This window comes from Helianthus annuus, chromosome 2 (genome assembly GCF_002127325.2).
Source record: "Helianthus annuus cultivar XRQ/B chromosome 2, HanXRQr2.0-SUNRISE, whole genome shotgun sequence".
In the NCBI taxonomy this organism is placed as follows: domain Eukaryota; kingdom Viridiplantae; phylum Streptophyta; class Magnoliopsida; order Asterales; family Asteraceae; genus Helianthus; species Helianthus annuus.
In genome coordinates this window covers 70917869-70932230 of record NC_035434.2, presented here as the reverse complement: position 1 = coordinate 70932230, position 14362 = coordinate 70917869, and the positions used below count along the sequence as shown (strand labels likewise).

Below are 14362 nucleotides of genomic sequence, written 5' to 3'. Positions count from 1 at the left end.
TGCTCTCAACGATCCACAACGACGCTTCGCTCCACGTGCAAGACTCAACATCCTAGGTAATAAGGTTTACGTTTATTACCTGCTTGCTAGAACTATATAGAACTTTGCTCGTAGTATGCTTAGATTACATTGCCTACTATACGTCACTACATGAGAACACCTATGTGCTTACACTCTTCTGTCATCGCACTACTCGCGAACCCTTCTCACTTACACTACTTTTACTATGAAGATCATGTCTGGACGTGTGAACATGACTCAAGACCAGTTGACGGCACTTATCAATGAACGAGTAGTTGCGGCACTTGCAGCTGCAAACGCAGGAGGTATACCCTGCAGTCGTAACTCATCCTAGGATCTTTAGATCCTACACTCCTAACCAACTCTTATGTTTAACCTCATTTTGTTCTTACACATTAGGTCAGCACGTTCAGCAACCTGTCTGTACTTTCAAGAACTTCATGGACTGTCGTCCAAGCACTTTCAGTGGCACCGAGGGGGCAGTGGGACTCCTCCATTGTTTTGAGAAGCTCGAGTCGGTATTTGAGATGTGTGAATGCCCTGAGGCTCGCAGGGTCAAGTACGCCACTGGCACGTTGGAAGGGATTGCGCTAACCTGGTGGAACGCGCAAGTTCAGATCCTAGGGTTGGCAGCTGCTAACGCCACACCCTGGGAGGATTTCAAAGAACTGATCAAACGAGAATACTGCACGCGAGATGATATCCACAAGTTGGAGGATGAGTTATACCACTTGAAGATGACGGGGTCAGAGATTGAGGCTTACACGAAATGGTCAAACGAACTGGCCATCTTGTGTCCAACGATGGTGGACCCTCCAGTTAAGCGCATTGAGTTGTATCTCAAGGGGCTTGCGCCAGAGATTCAGAGCCACGTGACGTCGGCTAACCTCTACAATATCCAAGACATCCAACGTCTTGCTCATCGACTCACCGATCAGGCAGTGGAACAGAACAAGCTGCCAAAACGCATCAGTGCTACCACTACTGCTACCACTATACCTGCTACTCCCAGTGACAACAAGAGAAAATGGGAGGGGGATTCCAGCAAGGGATCAGTTTCTGTTCAGTCTCAAGCACAGCAGCGCAAGACAAATGACTACCAGAGTCCGAATCAGCAGTCATCAGGCGGTCAGGGACAGGGTGGATATCGGGGAATTCACCCATGGTGTAGTAGGTGCAACAAACACCACAGTGGAAGATGTCGCAGGGAACGTTGTCAAAGATGCCTCAAGATGGGTCATGAGGCTAAGGATTGTAGAAGTTCACGGCCAGCAAATCAGAACCAGCAACTCCCACCGCCAGCTCCACAGAACCAGCAGCAGCAGCCACAGCGTGGAAACCGGGGATGTTTCCAGTATGGGGCTGAAGGCCACTTCAAACGTGATTGCCCTCAATTGAACCAGAACCAGAATCGCAACAACAACAATAACCAGGGCAACGGGAACAAGAACAACGGGGGAAACAACAACAACAATGGCAACGAAGCTCGAGGTCGTGCTTTTGTGCTGGGTCGGGGCGACGCAATGAATGATCCCAATGTGGTTATGGGTAAGTTTCTCCTCGACGATATTTATGTTACTGTTTTATTTGATTCGGTGCGAATACAAGTTATATATCTGTGCAAGCCAGTAAATTGTTAAAACGTGTACCAACACCCCTAAACACCAAGCATGTAGTAGAACTAGCTAATGGTAAGAGTTTAGAAGCCACGCAAGTAGTCGAGGATTGTAGTATTGTCTTAGCCGGTCAAGCTTTCCCGATTAACCTTATTCCCATAGTCTTGGGTAGTTTTGATATCGTTATTGGGATGGATTGGTTATCCCAACATCAGGCAGAAATCTTATGCAGTGAGAAGATCATTCGTATTCCACGTGCTGGTCAAGAACCTCTCGAAGTTCAAGGCGACAAGAGTGGTGCTGTGGTTGGCATCATCTCTTTCTTAAAGGCACATAAATGTTTACGAAAGGGGCACACTGCAATTCTAGCACTTGTCACTGACGCATCAGCAAAGGAAACGACGCTGGAGGATATTCCAGTTGTACGTGACTTTCCTCAGGTGTTTCCTGAAGATCTACCCGGTTTACCGCCTCACCGCCAAGTCGAATTCCAGATTGAGTTAGCTCCTGGAGCAGCACCCATAGCTCGAGCACCGTATCGTTTAGTCCCAACCGAACTGGAAGAACTGTCGAAGCAGCTACAAGAGCTCTTGGAAAAAGGCTTTATTCGCCCAAGCTCTTCGCCTTGGGGAGCTCCAGTGTTATTTTTGAAAAAGAAGGACGGTACCTTCAGGATGTGCATCGACTACCGTGAACTCAACAAGGTGACGGTGAAGAACCGTTATCCTCTTCCGCGCATAGACGACTTATTCGACCAGTTGCAGGGGTCGAGTTACTACTCCAAGATAGACTTGAGATCAGGGTATCATCAGCTGAGAGTCCAGGATGAGGACGTCTCCAAAACCGCATTCAGAACTCGCTACGGTCACTACGAGTTTCTTGTCATGCCATTTGGGTTAAGGAATGCGCCTGCCGTATTTATGGATCTGATGAACAGGGTGTGCAAGCCATACTTAGACAGATTTGTAATAGTGTTTATTGACGACATCCTGATCTACTCCAAGAGTCAGGAGGAGCACGAGCAGCATCTACGACTTATTTTGGAGCTCCTACGAAAGGAACAGCTGTACGCTAAGTTTTCGAAATGTGACTTCTGGCTTCGTGAAGTCCACTTCTTGGGCCATGTGGTGAACAGGGATGGGATTCATGTCGATCCATCCAAGGTAGATTCGATCAGGAACTGGCCTGCACCGCGTACACCAACGGAAATACGCCAATTCTTGGGCTTGGCGGGTTACTACAGACGGTTTATCAAAGACTTCTCCAAGATCGCACAGCCGCTTACACTACTGACACAGAAGGGTGTCACCTACCGTTGGGGAGGTCCCCAGGAAACGGCTTTTCAGTACCTGAAGGATAGACTATGCAGCGCACCTATTCTCTCATTGCCAGAGGGCACGGATGATTTTGTGGTCTATTGTGACGCATCGATACAGGGGCTTGGTTGTGTATTGATGCAGCGGGATAAAGTTATTGCCTACGCTTCTCGTCAACTCAAAGTTCATGAACGGAACTACACGACGCACGATTTAGAGCTGGGAGCTGTTGTTTTCGCGCTTAAGATATGGCGACACTACCTGTATGGTACCAAGTGCACTATTTACACCGATCACAGGAGTCTCGAGCATATTCTTAAGCAGAAGGATTTGAAAATGCGTCAACGACGATGGGTCGAGTTACTCAACGATTATGAATGCGCCATCAAGTACCATCCAGGCAAAGCCAATGTTGTGGCTGACGCTCTCAGTCGAAAGGACACTCTACCTAGACGCATACGAGCCTTGCAGCTCACCATTCAGTCCAGTCTTCCTGCACAGATACGAACTGCTCAGATAGAAGCACTAAAGCCCGAAAACGTCAAGGCTGAAGCCTTACGCGGCTCAAGGCAGCAAATGGAACAAAAAGAAGACGGCGCCTACTATGTAACAGGGCGTATTTGGGTCCCACTATATGGCGGATTACGGGAACTTTTGATGGATGAAGCACACAAGTCTCGTTACTCGATACATCCAGGGTCGGATAAAATGTACCACGATCTCAAAACAACATACTGGTGGCCTAGCATGAAAGCCCACATCGCTACTTACGTCGGCAAGTGTTTGACATGTGCAAAAGTCAAAGTGGAATATCAGAAACCAGCGGGTCTACTTCAGCAACCCAAAATACCGCAATGGAAATGGGAAGAAAATTCCATGGATTTTGTTACAGGCCTACCCAGATCCCAGCGTGAGAATGATACTATATGGGTGATCGTGGATCGACTCACCAAGTCTGCACACTTCCTGACTATTAAGGAAACGGATAAGTTCTCCACTCTCGCAGACGTTTATCTTAAAGAAGTTGTTTCGAGGCACGGGGTGCCCACCTCCATCATTTCGGATCGGGATGCACGATTCACGTCAGAGCTATGGCAAGCTATACACAAATCTTTCGGCTCACGGTTAGACATGAGCACAGCGTATCACCCTCAGACGGATGGGCAGTCTGAGCGAACGATTCAAACTCTTGAAGACATGCTTCGGGCATGTGTTATTGATTTCGGCAACGGCTGGGAAAAGCATCTCCCTTTGGTGGAGTTCTCATACAATAACGGTTATCATACCAGCATACAAGCCGCTCCATTCGAGACATTGTACGGGCGTAAATGTCGGTCACCTCTCTGTTGGGCAGAGGTGGGGGATAGTCAGATCACGGGTCAAGAGATTGTAGTGGACGCCACGGAAAAGATTGCGCAGATACGACAACGCATGGCGGCAGCAAGCGACCGTCAGAAAGCCTACGCGGACAAGCGTAGGAAGCCTTTGGAATTTCAGATCGGGGACCGGGTTTTACTTAAAGTCTCACCCTGGAAGGGTGTGGTACGTTTTGGCAAACGGGGCAAACTAAATCCACGGTACGTCGGACCATTCGAAATCATTGAGAAAATAGGCAAAGTGGCCTACAAGCTAAACCTACCAGCTGAACTCGGTGCAGTTCACAATGTCTTTCACGTGTCGAATCTGAAGAAGTGCCTGTCAGATGAGACCCTCATAGTTCCTTTTAAGGAACTCACTATCGAGGAGCGGTTGCAGTTCGTCGAGGAGCCAGTTGAAATCACGGACCGGGATGTTAAGGTCCTCAAAAACAAGAGAATCCCTCTTGTTCGAGTTCGTTAGAACTCCCTTCGTGGCCCAGAGTACACCTGGGAATGCGAAGACCAGATGACAGAAAAGTACCCCCAGTTATTCGAAACCAATGCAACCACTATTGAGGCTGAAGCTACTACTGCGGAATTTCGGGACGAAATTCCAGATCAACGGGGGGAGGATGTGACACCCCAGGAAAACAAGTGAACGTACAACTTACTTAGCTTCCTCAGTGAGTGCGTACCAAATTTCGGGACGAAATTTCTTTTTAGTTGGGGATAATGTGACAACTCGTATTTCGAACCCACTTTGTGAAACGTTACGTGCTTATGTGAGCTATATTATTTAATGATTGTTATGATTATGTGCTTTGTGTTTTGTATGTATGAATGTATATAATGGCCCAAACGCACAACATGATCCGAACCGCACAACCATTACTCGAGCGCACAAGGCCATTTGGGCCGCATTGCTTGTAACCGGAATCAATGGGCAGCCCAAGTTGGGTCCGGCCCATCCCTCTAGTCGACTAACACATGATGTGTTGTAACCATTCTACACTTTTACCATAACATTCTCACACACAAGAACCCTAGCTTTCTCTCCTTCTCTCACGAAGCCGGCGGTGAAGCATTCCCCTTTTCGATCATAGATCCTTGTTGTTCGGATCATTCTCATCACAAGTTCTTAACCGGTTAGTGCTGTATGATATGTGTTTATAAACGATGTATGGTTACCTGTTTTGATTGCATGATTTGAGGTGTATGTATGATGATCAATGATATTCTTATATGTATGTTAATCGGCTTTCATGCAAGTAATCGGTTGGAGATAGATGTTAATCCGTTGTTATGTTATATGTTTCGGATTGTGGTTGTTGATGTGCTAGTGAATCGGATTATGTGATATACTCGGCTACATGTTCATGTGAATTGAATGATTATAATGTTTGTTCATGATTAAACCGGTTAGGGTTCATATGAAATTCATAATAAAAACCCTGTTTGATCGATGATATGCTAGTTGGATGATTGGAAGTTTGTTAATTGATTGATATGATAAATAAGGAAATTGTTAAGATTGTAACCGATTGCATGTTTTTCCGGAAATTTAAACCAATCGCACAAGAGTCCTTGGTCGCACAAGGACCCAAAACGCACAAGTTGTTGATCGCACAAGATCAGGTGGCACAAGACCTGATCTGGCCGCACAAGCTTCAGTCGCACAAGATGATCTGACCACACAAGGGGTTCCCAGTCGCACAAGGCTGTTGGATCGCACAAGATGCATGCTTGTTCAACTGCTTGGGCCGGATAGTTATTTGGGCTAGGTTAGTCCGATCACACAAGATGGTTGGGCTCGCACAAGCTCACAGCCCAACCATCCGAGTCGCACAAGCTGAATTGTTGTTAGTCTGATTGGGCCGAACAAGCCCAAACCGGATCGTACAACCCAATCCCGATCGCACAAGATATTTGTACGTTGTTATTGGGCCGTGTATGCTATTGGACCACTTATGATGTTGGGCCGGGTACATTTGGGCTTCTATTTTAGAATGCACAAGTATGATTATGTTGTGCTCTTGACTGTTAACGTGCAATACGTGTTTGCTATGATTTAATACGTGCATTACTTGAAGTCAAAACCTGACTTGTGTGGTAACCCTGTTAGGACGTGATTGATCACTCTTAATTCAAGAAACCTTTTGTGTATCTGCCGAGCAAACCAAGGTGAGTTCACACAGCCAAGGCATGGGGTTCCCGGGTGGGAATGGGATTTGATAAATTATTGTGCATACTCAGATGGTAGAACCTAACGATAAGATATGACTAGACTAGTAACACTTATTGAACTGATCCTCGCACACCTGCCAAGGGTTGGCCGCGATATTATGACTGACTTCGCACACCTGCCATAGGAAGGCCGCGAACTAAATGTACTAAGCTTCGCATACCTGCCTGGGAGGTCGCGATACAAATAAACCTAGTCTAGAATACTTGGGAAGAACATCCCCTAATATCTTCGCATACCTGCCTGGGAGGCCGCGATGGAAACTAATACGATACATGACATAACGAACGAACATACTACCACTCACACTATACCATTACTGAACTATTAACTGTGAACTCGCTCAACTAGTTGTTGACTCTCTGCTGCATGCCTTGCAGGGCCTTAGGTACTTATGGAGCTTGTACTGGGAAGGAGCAGGTCGTTGTGGGCAGTGGATCGTGAATGCTTGCTAAACACTTATGACATTTCATACATTATTATTTGTGTTGGGTTTTACTTACATGCTTCCGCTAACTTAAACAAAGTTTGGTTTGAACATCAATCGTATTGAATTGGGTTTTATGAATTACTTTAACTACTATACACTATGTTCGATATGATTGATGGCTTGATCCTGGTCATGTCATGCCTTCAAGCGGTGGTACTCCGCGTGTGGATTTTGGGGGTGTGACAGTTTGATCTGGAAATTGAAAGAACGCTAAGACAAAACGGAGTTTTAGTACGAGAAAACAAGATTATTGGTTCACCCACTTCACCCATCACACCGAGAAACATCATGGCTGATTCTCAAATTCCACCTACAACGGGTCAATCATCCTCATCCTTTATACCTACTTCCACGCAACCATCACCAAACATCACATTACCTAATACCACCGCCGAATTCACACCATCCAATGTCACCCAACCAATCACCATTCAAGCTGAACCCGCCATCACCTACAACCCATCCACCACAATCCCACCATTATCCCACTTCTTTCCCCCAACTACGGGTCAATCATCATCCGCTTTCACAATTGCACCAAATTCAATTATTGTGCATACTACTTCATCTTTTAGACCACAACAATCGGGTTTTCAGTATTCGACCATCCCATTTGGGCAAACTTCGGGAATTCAAGGAGATGGTTATGATGAAGGATTTGAAGATTTTGAGGGTTATGAAGAGGATGGGTATTTTTATGGAGGTTATGGTGATCAAGGAGACTTTGGATATGTGCAAAGTCAACCTCAAGGGACGACAAGTGTTGGTGGAATGCCACAACAACAACTTATACCACAACACATTCGGCCGAGACCACAAGGGCCACCAATGCAACAACCTATTCCATTGCAACAAGTCCGGCCACAACATGCACAACCACAATTTCAAAGACCACCTCAACGCCCACCGATGCGACAACAACAGTTTCAACAACCGATCGCACCACAAGGGCAAGTACCAAGGCCAAATGGTCCTATTATTCCAAGAGGTAGGTATGGTGTACCAAGGAGACACCTTAGAGAAAATGTGAGGGGCATCGAAGCACATTTTCGGCCGGTAATCACTCAAAACCCTTCACCGGTAGTCATTCCTCATAATGATCAAGGGCGAACATTTGAAGTAAGGACCAACTCTTTGCAAAGTTTACCAAAGTACAAGGGGTTGGCAACGGAGGAGCCTTACTTTCATTTAGAGGCTTATGACTCAATTTGCAACACTCTTGGGAGTCAAGGGTTTTCGGCCGACGATATCAAATTGGTGTTATTCCAATTTTCTTTGGAAGATAAGGCGAAGAAATGGTTTTACACGTTACCTTCGGCATCCATATATACATGGGGGAGATGCAACAAACTTTCTTGGATGAGTTTTACACCACCCAAAAGACTAACGATGCAAGAAAGGGGTTGAGAAGCTTCCAACAACAACATGGTGAGATGTTTCACGAGGCATTTGAACGCTTCAATATGATGATAAAGAATTGCCCTCACCATGGAATTGAATTGTGGGAGTTGATGAATGCCTTTCACGAGGGGTTGAGTGCCGAAGATGCACGTGATCTAATGTCCATTACCGGTGGGACTTTTGGAACAAATTATGAGAACGATGATTGGGAGTTCTTGGAAAGCATGGCAACTACATCAAAGACGAAAGCTCAAGCTTCAAGAAGAGCCCAACCGGCCATTGCCCGACCTCAAGTGCACGCCATAGATGATGGTAATGTTCAAACTACTAACCAAATTTATGATGTTTGTGCTTTGTGTAATGAAATAGGTCACGCGGCTGAAAATTGCCAAGGGATGTTGGAAGGGCAATACGAAGAAGTCCATGCGGTTCAAGGCCAAGGTCAAGGAGGGGGTGGTAGAAATTACTACAACATGAATTCTAATACCTACCACCCCGGGTTGAGGAACCATCCAAATTTTCGGTATGGGAATCCATCAAATCAAGCCAACCCGAATTTCCAAGGAAACCAACGATTTCAAAGGCAATATCAAACGGGTCAAGGCTCTTCGGGTGGAAACGAGATGATGGAGATGCTAAAGAGCATGCAAATGGAGATGCAAAAACGGAATCAACTCGATGAAGTTCGAATGCAAAAGGATGAAATCCGTGACAAAGCTATCCAATCATTGACTACTCAAATGGGTCAACTTGCGAGTGACGTGGCTATATTGAAGAAAGAAAAAGGTCAATTACCAAGTGACACGGTGCCAAATCCCAAGAACACAAAGAGCATTAACATCAATGTGGTAAGCACCGTTCCAAATACTAAATTTAATGAAACATTGCTAACTTCTTCGTCTCAAGTGAATGTAGGTTTGGAAAAAGATGCCGAAGTCGAGAATGATAAAGAGTATGGAGTGCCAATCGTGCCTATCCGTGTGGGAAAATTAAAAATCCCTCACGCATTGTTGGACTACGGGGCAAGCGTGAGTGTGCTACCGAGCGATCTATACGATATGTACGACTTTGGTCCACTCGAAGGTATAGACACCATGGTGAGCTTAGCGGATGGAAGTTGGAGGCGTCCACGGGGAATGGTTAGGAATGTTAAGATTCAGTTGGGAGAATTTGAATACCCGGTGGATTTCCTAGTTTTGGACTATGCTTCTACCAATATGGCATCACAACAAAGGGTAATTTTAGGTCGACCGTTTCTATACACAGCAAATGCTCAAATTAATTGTAGAGACGAGATTATTACCATGACCGAAAAGAACCGTAGGTTGTATGTTGATGTTCAAACTAGAGGGATTAGTTATGAGTCCATTGAGAGGAAGGGTGGTGAGTCTAGTGATTGTATGAAAAATGTGTTACCACGAATGAGAAAAAAACACCCATCGGACCGTGAAGAAACATATATGGGGGCGAGCAAGAGTGTATTTGATTACCCACTGAGTCAAAACAAGATAGATGTATTTTGTTCAATGGCACAAGGAAGTGATGGAAGTGATAGGAACCGGTTCTTTGAGCCACCATAAATGGGGGTGGCACGGTCTGGCTGAAGACCTGAAAACTTAGCGCTGATCGGGAGGCAACCCGAGGTTTTTCACTGATCTTGTTATTTCTTTAGTTTTCTATGTTTCAGGGCCATGGCAACGCTCAAGTGTGGGGAAGATGTGCAGATATTTGTGTGAAGGCGGTGATAGGAAATTGGATCATTTACAACATTTGTTGTGGAAAACTTCACCAGGTCAATGTACTCTTTCCTTAGTCTTGTTGTGTTCTTTAGCTTTGAAATATTGGTAGTTAGTAGTTTCCTTTTGTTTATAAAAATTAAAAAAAATTTCAAAAAAAAAAGAAATTTGGGGTTTGAGAGTTTAAGCAAAGGCTGATGTTGTGGGTTAAAAGCGATCCTTCCCTCAAAGCCATACATTGGGACAATGTATCTTAAGTGTGGGGATGGGGGAAATTTTTGATAGTATTAAAAAAAAATTTTGTAAATCCGAGCGAAAATTGTTAAAATTTGAAAACTTGATATTGTGCCATTTGACACACCGACACCCATTCCTAGTCTTCTCTTGGTGAGGATTTGAGCCACACATGATTGTTATTGATATTTCATTGTTTGAGTGGCGGTGTGTGTTGTTGTGTTAATAGAACTTGTGTGTGAATACTTGTTAAATCCTAGAATTAGCATGCTTTTGAAAATGATAGGGGGACTTTTAGGAAGCCTCGTCTAGATGTGTGAGAGTGCGGGATTGGTGGGTTGGACCTCATACCTTACATATATGAGCTTGGTATTGTGAGGGGTGGGGGTTTGGTCCTTAGAAAGCCATGTTGAGCCTTAGACCATTCGATTGTGACCCGAGCCTACTTCCTACAAAAATTTTACCTTTTGAGATGACCCGGTTTAGGAGATTTAGTTTGTAGTATTGATGTTCTTGTATATATGGTTGAGTTTGATGTGTTATAAAGAAAAGAAAAAAAAAGAAAAGAGAAAAAGAAAAAAATTGTATTTAGTTGCAATAGTAGTTGAGAATGTTGAAGAAGTTGTGTATATATTTGATGGTTGCTTTATTTAGTGGTAGAAATAAATCCGGGTCAAATCAATTAGCTCTCGCATATATATTCCACCATTTTCCTACCTTTGCACCTAGCCCCTTACAACCCGTAAGTCCTTTTGATTCTAAAGCATGTTAGATATTTGTTAGGAGGAAAGTTGATTTGTATACAAGCTTATTGTCGCACACACACACACACGCATTGAGTGGTTTAGCATTATGTGCTAATATTTCTTGTCACCGAGAGATTTTTGTGAGGGGTGTGTCTTGTGGTATGATTGAGAGTTAGTAAAAGGATGGCACATTTAGCTTGGTTTGCATGTTTGATCGCTTTGGTTTTGAAATAGTTTTTGAATGGGTTGCTTGGGACAAGCAATGGTAAGTGTGGGGATGTGACGGGTGGTCCGTAGGACAACCCTTAAATGAGCTAAATATGTGCATATCCCATATTTTACATGGTTATTTATTGCGAATGTGATAACAATGCGAGATTGTTATTTTACAGGTTAGTCGCGTAATTCGGTGAAGTTACAACGTTTGGTGATGAAGTAAACATAAGGGTTTTGACTTTTATTAATATTATCATCATCTTTGACAGCTGAGCACACAACAATTCACCTCTCAATCACGTGCACATCTTGGACTTTGGAGGAGACTTGTGGAATTTTTATTATTGGGCCGACTTGGACTAGTCTCATTGGCAGACAAGTGGGGCGGCTTGGGAGTCCCACACGCATACAAGTGTAGCCGACATTACATCAAGGGGATTGGGCCACCATATTCATAATAGGACTTTGGGACTCTCTTTTGATTGGGCCGCACATATGGAGGGCCTGATTTTGATTTGGGCGGCACATGTGAAGGCTTAGGAGAGAAGGTTTTGAGGTTTAAAAACATAAAGAAAGGAAAAACAAAGAAAAGGCACATGGGGGCTTGGACTTTGATGCACGACATCAGCAGGTTGAAAGACTCATCACGTGTACTTCTTATTTGGACAACTACATCCATTGGGCCGCAGAAGATAAAAGTCAAACACAACACAAAGGCGGCAGACATCATCACGTGACCAAGGAATAACAATTAGGTTGTCGCCGTAAATTACGGTTCCACCGTAATTTACGGTGGACCTGATTTTGGCAAAGTTCCCACCGTAAATCAGTCTACCTGTACCGTAACACTTATATGTGTACCGTAATTTACGGTATGGCCGTAAATTACGGTGGAAGCTGCATCTGAAACGTAACTGCCTCATTAAAGTTAGTTTTATTGTGTTTTTTCATCATTCCTCATCATTGGACGTTTGTGAAACACTTTGGGGGCGATTTTGGCTGTCTAGGCTTGGTTCTAAACATTTCCTAACATTCGGTTTGTGTTTTCGATTTGAATGAACGTTGAATTGCTTGTTATGATGATTCACCAAGCTATGAGTGGCTAGAACTTTCGGTGATCATCCTAGGTGCAGGTTTCCTTTGAACTCTTGTGTGTTTATTTCTGAATTTCTAGAATGATAACTTGTGTTTGCTTGTTTATCATGGTGTATGCATAATTGTTTGTAGCGTGTTAATTGGTATTGCAATTTCTAGTCTCAATCGTACGTTCTTGGTGCCGTTGGCAATCGAGATATCACGGGAAGGGTTAGGGTTGGTTATTGATTAATTGGTCATCGGGAAACAACCTCGCGTTATCTAATCCGAGTACTTTGTTCCCTTTTATCACAACAATTATCTATACACGAGTTATGTCTATGTAACTCTTTCTAGTTGGAATTACACACAATTGTTTAAAGAAACTGAATCCTAAGATGGTCATTGTTTTCCTAATCTGTTAAACAACCAATTTCAATTTGCTCTTAGTTATTAATTTAGTTTTCCAAAACAACAATCTAAATCACTGAGTTTTAATTTCTGCATTTTAGGTAATTGTAGTTTAATTACAAAGCTATACAATCGACATACTTTCCACATACTCCCTGAGTTCGATACCCTCTTACCACTATCTATAGTTGTTTTTGGGATTAAATTTGATTGTGACCACGACATCATGTCATGTATACTGAGGATAATAGGGGGAATATTGTGCCCAGCCTTCCTCAGAATCATACTCCTGAAATACCCTCCTCGGTTAGAATGTCAACCGTGAGGAGCTCAGGAAATGCTTCAGGATATGGGCAGAATCCTCCGACTAGTAACGTGTCTAATAATAATAATACTATTGCCACTAACGGTGTTGGATCTTTGCAGGATACAGCCGTAACGTCAGCATTATCCAGGGAGCTTCTAAAGCTAAAGGATATGATATCCAGTGTACCTGGGGTGGTTCAGCCAATTCCTGAAGTATCCCAGGATAGCCACAGGATATCTCGGTTCGTACGTCCTATTTGTGATGCTGAAATCCCAAAAAGATTCCAGACTCTAAACATGAAGCTTTATGATGGAACCACGGATCCAAAAGAGCATATTGCCCAGTATAGGGAGAGGATGGAGATCAACCCTATCCCTCCGGAGCTCAAGGAAGCTTGCCTGTGCAAGGGTTTCGGTTCTACTCTGACAGGATCAGCCTTAAAATGGCTGTTAAATGTTCCTCCGCATTCGATCACATCATTTGCTCACTTAGTGAATTTATTTAACAGTCAATTTTCTTGCAGTCGGAGTTTTGAGAAACTAACCAGTGATCTTTACAGGATAACTCAAGGGCCTCAGGAATCCTTGAGGGATTATGTGAACAAATTCAGTCGAGAATCCTTGGATATCCCACATCTTGATGTTGCAACAGCCGTGCAAGCTTTTAAGATGGGGTTGCAAAAGGATTCTCAGTTTTATCAGGATCTTGTAATGAATCCCTGCAGGAATCTCGACGAGGCTCGTAACAGGGCTCTAAGATATATTCGATTGGAGGATGACAAGAAAATGCAAGAAAGGATGAATGCATCCTCAACATACGAATCGACTAACAGGAAGTCGGAATCCTCGTACAAACCATACCGCTCCAAGCCATATGGCAGAAATGATAACAAAAGAGTGAATGCTGTCGAAGACGAGGATCCTGGAGAATATCCTGAATTATCCGAATATTGTTTTTCTGTTAATATACCTGAACTAATGTATGCTATGCAGGGTTTGGGAGATAAAGCCAGGTGGCCTCGGAAGAATCAACAAAAAGCTGATTGGAAGGATAAATCCAAATGGTGTGCCTTCCATGAGGATTTCGGACATGTTACGGAGGATTGCATTGCCTTGAGGAAGGAATAAGCTATCTTCTGAGCAAGGGATATTTAAAAGATCTCTTGGGAAGGAAGAAGAATAAAGGTCAGGATAC

General features: G+C 43.9%; 1 non-coding gene across 1 annotated transcript; it reads right to left on the bottom strand.

Annotated features, from left to right (window-relative positions):
- Positions 1–8432: 8432 nt before the first annotated feature.
- LOC118490030 lies at positions 8433–8538 on the bottom strand. Its single transcript, XR_004888039.1, has one exon. It is a non-coding gene; the product is annotated as a small nucleolar RNA R71 (small nucleolar RNA).
- Between the last annotated feature and the right edge of the window lie 5824 nt (positions 8539–14362).